Below are 7,435 nucleotides of genomic sequence, written 5' to 3'. Positions count from 1 at the left end.
GTGTCACCATTATCTAGTTCCAGAATATTTTCATCACAAGGAAACTCCATTCCTATTCAGCAGTCACTCCCAATCCCCTTCCCCCAAGCCCCTGATATTAATCTGCTTTTTATCTTTATGAATTGATCTATTCTGGCTTTTATCACTCAGCATACCTTCAATGTTGATCCAATTTGCAGCATTTATCCATATTTCATTTATTTTAATGACTGAAATAACTTCATATTGCATGGATGTACTACATTTTATTTACCCACTTAGCAGTTGATGACATGTGGGTTATTTCCACCTTTCAGTTATTATGAATAATGCTGTGACAGCCATTCATGAACAAGTTTTTCTTTGCACCCAGTTTTTAACTCTTTGGGGTATATAGCTAAGACGAGAATTCCTGGGTCATGTGGTATTGATGTTTAATGTATTGTAAGTTCTCATGATCTGCTGTACAACAGATTACCTGTATTTAATAGTAACATATTGTGCACTTTAAAATACATGAAGAATACAGATCTCATGCTAAGCGATTTTTTTCAACAAACAAACAAACATACCCAAAAACACATACACAAAAGAACATAAGGAAAGGTGATAGATATATTGATATCTTGATTGTGGTGATGGTATTAGGATGTATGCATACATCCAAAGTCATCAAGATATATACATCAAACGTATACAATTTTGTATATCAACTATACCTCAATAAAATTCTTAAAACACACTAGTGAGGATGCAGGGGTGCAGAAATGCAAGTTTTCACAGATATGAGAAAAAGTATACTTACAAATGTAGATAACAGGAAAAACCGAACATGATTTTCAGAAAAAATATTAGACGTTTTTCAAAAAAAAAGACTTACAGATGGCCAATAGGTATATGAAAAGATGCTCAACATCACTAACCATCAGGGAAATGCAAATCAAAGCTGGGAGATAGCATCTCACATTTGTTAGGATGGCTATTATCAAAAAGACAAGAGATCACAAGTGTCAGTGAGGGTGTGGAGAAAAGGGAACTCTTGTACACTGTGTTAGGAATATAAATTTGTACAGCCATTATGGAAAATGGGGTTTCCTCAAAAAATTAAAAATAGAACTACCACATGATCCATCAATCTCACTTCTGGTATATATCAAAAGATATAAAATTAATCTCTTGAAGAGATATATGTATGTCCATGTTCATTGCAGCCAATATTTTTCACAATAGCCAAGACATGGAAACTACCTACATGTCCATCAACAGATGAATGGATAAAGAAAATATGTTATATACATATATAATGGAAAATTATTCAGCCATACAAAATAAAGTAAATCCTGCTATTTGCAACAACGTGGATGAACCTTGAGGACATTACGCTAAATGAAATAAACCAAACACAGAAAGCAAAATATTGTATAATCTCACTTACATGTGGAATCTAAAGTCAAACTCACATAAGCAGAGAGTAGAGTGGCTGCTAGGGGCTGGGAGGTGGGGAAAACAGGGAGCTGTTGGTCAAAAGGTACAAACTTTCAATTATAAGATAAATAAGATCTGAATATCTAATGAACAGCATGGTGACTTAGTTAATAATACTGTATACTTGAAATTTGCTAAGAGAGTAGATCTTAAATGTTCTTAACCACACACAAAAAATGTCAACTATGTGAGGTGATGGATGTGTTAATTAGCTTGATTAAGGTAATCATTTTGTAATGTATATGTATATCAAATCATCATGTTATTATATACCTTAAATACATACAATTTTATTTGATAATTATACATCAATAAAATTAGAAAAATAAATGCCTTGATCAATTAAAAATATTAAAAGTGAATCTGACTACATTAAGAGGTTAGGAAAACAATTATATAAGGAAATAGGCTTGAGCTAAAATAAGTGAAGTGAGGAGGTCGAAGGAAGAATTTTCTGGGCAGAGTCTACAACTCATGCAAATGCAGAGTCCAGGCATGTCATGGAGAATATGCTTGAAACACTGGCTTAAAAAAAAAAAAAAAAAGGATATTTATTCTTTATCCAAAGAGCAATGACAGTTTCTGAAAGGTTTTAATTGTGCAATAGAGAGTAAAATCAATTTTGAGATTTTTAGAGACTATTCTGGTGATAACCTATAAGACAGAATATAAGGAGATGAAAATGGATGCAGTGAAATTAGTTAAGCATTTATTACATTACAAATAATTAATTGTGTCTGTCCGTACTTGCACCATCATAGCAGTGATGTGGGAAAATAAAATATGCACTACTTGGTGATGATCTGTAAATGGGAACTAAGGGAAGAATCCAAGTAAAGATGCAGAATTAAGAATTAAATCTATTAGAGCTCAGAACAGAGGTCTGAACTGCATATAAAAAGTTGGAAGTCTTTAAAATACAGATGGTGACTGAAACCAAAGTTTTGATTAAGTTTGGCTATGGAGAATATGGACCAAGGAGAGCCTTAGTAAACTTTTGTTTTTAATATTTAATTACCAGTTAGAGGAAAATGAACTGCCAAGCTTGGTTGGCAAAGAATTACCAGACAAGTAGAAATAAAGCACATCACAATGGAATACTAAAAATCATTGAGAAGTAAGTTAGGCCAATTTTGAAATCAGTACTTTGGATTTAGCAACATAGAGAACTACTTCAGGAGTAGCAGAAGAAGAAGAAATCTTCCATAGATTGAGAAGTGAAATAAGAAAAAAAAATTAGAAGAGTTTTTTAAAAGTTTGACTGTTAAGGAGAAATGAGATTTAATGTTTCAGCAACAAAAGGACATATTAGCAGAAAGGATTCAGTTGAGAGGCATTGATATTTGGTAGGGATCTGGAGGAACTATGTCTAAAGCACACTAGAAAGATTATCTTTATATAGGAGAAAAAAGTACTGTATGTGTAAAAGTAAAACATGTAATGGTGGGTAAGATTTTGGTAGCTTTGTAGTTTTGTAATGGTGAGTAGAGAATGATAGCTTCAATTTTTTTCTGGAAAGTAGAATGAAAGATTATTTGGAAGGTGTTGGGAGAGGTAAAGATTTGCAAAGAAGGAGAGATCCCAAGGTATATCTCAGTCTCTAGGAAATTTCTGGAAGTAGGTGAGGCAAGCTTGACTCTGGAATCTGACTCAATAAAATTACACTGATATGGAAATTTCCCATTTGGACTACTTGCATAGATGACATAATTAATACCAATCAGTTTGTTAGTTAGACCTTTCCATCTGGTATTATGTTTTCTGATGATTGCAAACCCTAGATAAATTCTTATTTCAGAGATGACAAATATCCAAAATACAGCGAGTATTAAAAAAGAGCAGAGGGCATGCAGACCATCCACTGGCCGAGGAGCTGCCATGGGCACCTTGCTGCACGAGCACCAGTCTAGAGCCAGCATTGAAGCTCTAAGATGCTTGACCAGGACCCTGGGGGCATTAGCCCCTCCAACGGATGGTGGCCTTAGGCATTGGGGTTGTGGTCACCTCCCTCTTCATGACAACCTTGGGTGTGGTGAAGGTCCGCTTGCAGTCTCAGCACCCCTCGGTGGCCAGTAAGCCGATGCCCCCTTGCAGACTCTGGAGCCCCTGCTAGGCCAAATGGAAGAAGCTCTTGTACTGCAGTGGTGTCCCGGAGCCCCTTACCTGTGCCCAAACGGTGCCTGCTGTACCCCCTAGTTTCAGGACCCACTCCCGTCTCTGGCACTATGGCTGCCCTTGTGAAGATGATGAGACACGAGGGCACCAGGACCCTGTGGAGCAGCCTCCCAGCCACCCAGTTGTGATGATGCTGGCCACTGCCTTGTGCTTCCCTGACTACAACCAACCCAACCCAAGGCCTTCCTTTTTGGTCGAGCCCTGACTTTTGACCTCTTCGGACACACGGTAGCGGGGGCACTAGCCTGCGTGGGCACCGTGACTGTGATGTGCTCCCTGGAGCTAGTGTGGCCCTGCTGTGGCCCAGGGCGGCTGGTGATCAGTGTGGCTGGGCTGGGACCCCACTGACCTTCAGGATGCACCCTTTTCTGCTCTGTATTGGTTCAACTGTGAGCTGGTGAAGAGCTGACTGAGTGGGCTCAGGCCAAAGGACCAGGCACCCATGGGCAGTGGCATTTCAGGGATGGTGGCAGCCGTGCTGACTCTACTACCCTTTCCTGGGGTGGAGACTCAAGGCCAGGTCACACTGAGAGCTCTGGAGGCTGTGAGTGACACCCCCACTCACGCACTCCACCTGACTGCTGCCACTGCAGAGGAACCAGCTGAGGGCGGTCTGGGGGACTCACCAGGCCTCCTTCCCAGCACAAGGATATTTAGGGCTGCCCCTCCCTCATGTGCCATCATGATCAGCTCTTACCAGTTGCATGCAGCAAAAGCTTCTTCCAGAGGTTCAGTGGGGAAAAGCCTCTGGGTTCTTAAAAGGAGCCAGGGGGCAAGGACCCATCTCTTCCATGGATGAGCGTAGGGCAAAAGGAGACTGAGCCAAGAGCCGAGTCCTCAGCAAGGAGAGGAGGGCCTCATTTTCCTTCCCTCTCAACTACGAGCCCCAGGGGAAGGGGGCTGCCCCTCTGGACCTGCCCAGACCCCATCCAAGACAGCTTTCTTCCTGCTGCTCCTCATTTCCAACCCCCAATGATCATCACTTTTCCACCGTCCTGGCCAAGTTAAAGACCTACTATGTGTCCCCTCTCCTCTCACCATTTCCCTGTGTTTGCCATAGCTGTGTCTACCCCCAAGAGACTCAAAACCCTGGGCCTGATGTAGTCTGCATCCACACTCCTTAAGTCTAGAGATGATGAACTTCGTATAAATAAATAAATAAATAAATAAATAAATAAATAAATAAAGTGCTTTACCCTGAATATCCTTCTTTGTCTTATTTTGTTGGAAGCATGTTCTCCCAGATTCTTTGCCTCTGGCCATTACTGAAAAGACTACCATCTCAATCTTTAGGAATCTACTTTTAAGAAAAAGGGGACATTTGGGGCACATGGATGGCTCAGTCAGTTAAGCACCTGCCTTTGGCTCAGGTCATGATCCCAGGGTCTTGGGATCGAGCTCAACATTGGGCTCCCTGCTCAGCAGGGAGTCTGCCTCTCCCTCTGCCCTCCCCCTGCTCATTCTCTCTCTTTCAAGTAGATAAAATATTAAAAAAAAAAAAATATATATATATATATATTCATATTGGCCCAGACAGTTCAAATAAATTATCCTAATTTTTGGCAGGTTAATAATAAAGCTAAACATATTCCTTAGAAATAAACTAGTGTTAAATTTATACTATGTTATTCTTAAGATCCAAGTGGGAGGAATTTTTTAATTTTTTAGGGGAGATATATTTGAAATCTTAAATGGAAAAAACCATATTACAGTTCTTATTAATTAAAAAATGTAGCTGACAGCTGTAATTGTTACTTTCTCTAGGAAATAAAATTCCTTTATTAATAATATGCCAATATTATAGTAATACTTTGCTAACAGATAAAAGATCTTTGAGGCCAATAAATAAAAACTACAATGAAGCTCAAATTTAAAAAAGAGACATGTACATGAGGGTGCCTGGGTGGCTCAGTTGGTTGGGCGACTGCCTTCGGCTCAGGTCATGATCCCAGAGTCCTGGGATCAAGTCCTGCATTGGGCTTCCTGCTCAGCGGAGAGTCTGCTTCTCCCTCAGACCCTACTCCCTCTTGTGCTCTCTCCCTCTCCTCAAATAAATAAAATAAAATCTTTAAAAAATAATAAAAAAATAAAGAAGAGATGTGTACATGAAAAAACCATCCAAATAAGCAGAAACAAGTTTTGTGAATTATCCATTCTACTGTCACCTTTTATAAGCACATTTTTCATATTGTACCTCAAAGTTCAACATAATAATCTTATTTGGAGGGGAAAATAGAGAAATGTCTTCTGTAAGTGTATAAAGCATTATCAGTGTCAATGAATAAAATTTTTTAGTGTTTAAGATATTTTTTCATAAGTACTAAACTATATCTCTGGCGGGATTTCTTAATATTAACATAATACCATGGTAATAGATTCTTCACTACCTACTTATAATAATTTTTTTTATTCCTCAAATTATCTAAAATGGGATATTGATATGTTTTCAGTCTAAAAGAATGGCAAGAAAATAATTCCTACACATAAAATTAAGAATGTGGTCAGTGAACTAATAATTTGCACCTATGATGATGAGAAAATTTTGGAACCAGTAACTCCAGTCTCATAAATGCCATTCTATAGCAGACAACTGCTATTTCTAACAGTATGCTGCCAGGTGTTCCTCTCTTCTTAGAAATGGATCTACATCATTCAATTAATTCAATATGCATGGTATTCCCTACATAGTACGCACTGTGTTGAATGTTATGCAAAGTGAAATTAGACATAGTTCTTGTCCTCAAATTTTCACAGCCGATATATTAAAAACTATTTCTGTGGATCCACTGTGCTCTGTGTCATCCATAGAGAATGACCCCAATGCTCAAATGGAATTCCTTGCTAACCATTTAGTCATCTTAAAGGTGCTTAATGCTTGCTATATGCATCATTAAAGTAGTTATGTCAAGAATTACTACATCCTACTATAAATAAGAAACAGAGCTGGGGTGCCTGGGTGGCTTACTCAGTTGAGCAACTGACTCTTGGTTTTGGCTCAGGTCTTGATCTCAGGGTCTTGAGATTCAGCCCTGTGTCGTCAGGCTCCTGCTGGGATATTTCTGCCTTCTCCCTCTGCCCCTCTCCCCCCATCTCCCAAATGAATAAATAAATGAAATCTAAAAAGAAAAAGAAAATAGAGCATTCAAGAGATTAAGAAAATTACCAGAGGGAAAAATGTCAGTAAGGAAAGATCCATGATTAGAAAACAGGTCTTATGATTCTATAATGTATGGTAAGAATAACATCCTCAATTGTCAGCAAAATCAGCTGCCTGTAAACATAAGGACGTGTGTTAATAAACTGTCAGTATCTCTCCTCCATCCTTCTCTAAACCAATCCTACTCTTTATCAGGGCTCCTAGCCTAAAACCACTACTAATTCCAAATCCCAGCCAGGCTTCCTATTATATCATACAATACTTGATCCAGGCAGGGAGCAGAGTCAGCTGCACATAATTATTCATAAAATAAATTCAATTTAGTGTAGCATTTCAGAAACCTAAAGACTTCAGGGCCAGCTTTGGCCTAGAGGCTATTCTCATTACCACAGCAAAGTATCTATGATCACAAAAGACTGGTAAATCTTATAAAGCATTGAAAAAAAAAAATAGGCTGTCCCCCTAAAATCCCCTATCTCCACTTGTAGCCATGGAAATTACAAAACAATTTGAATTGTATTGAATTTGCCTTGGACAGTCTGTTTACGCAGGGAAGATTTATTCAAGACCTGGAACTTGTCTTGGCACATGACTGAGATGCTGAAATATTTCCCCTGCGCTCTGATCACGTCCGACACT

At 38.8% G+C, this 7,435-nt stretch overlaps 1 pseudogene; it reads left to right on the top strand.

Annotated features, from left to right (window-relative positions):
• Nucleotides 1–3,395: 3,395 nt before the first annotated feature.
• LOC123858563 (probable mitochondrial glutathione transporter SLC25A39) lies at nucleotides 3,396–4,398 on the top strand (annotated as a pseudogene).
• Nucleotides 4,399–7,435: the final 3,037 nt, after the last annotated feature.

Source organism: Mirounga angustirostris, unplaced genomic scaffold (genome assembly GCF_029215605.1).
Source record: "Mirounga angustirostris isolate CCGP_5_RB_7025 unplaced genomic scaffold, mMirAng1.0.hap1 SCAF_4, whole genome shotgun sequence".
Lineage (NCBI taxonomy): Eukaryota > Metazoa > Chordata > Mammalia > Carnivora > Phocidae > Mirounga > Mirounga angustirostris.
The sequence above is the reverse complement of the archived record's forward strand: the minus strand, read 5'-3'. Positions and strand labels throughout refer to the sequence as shown.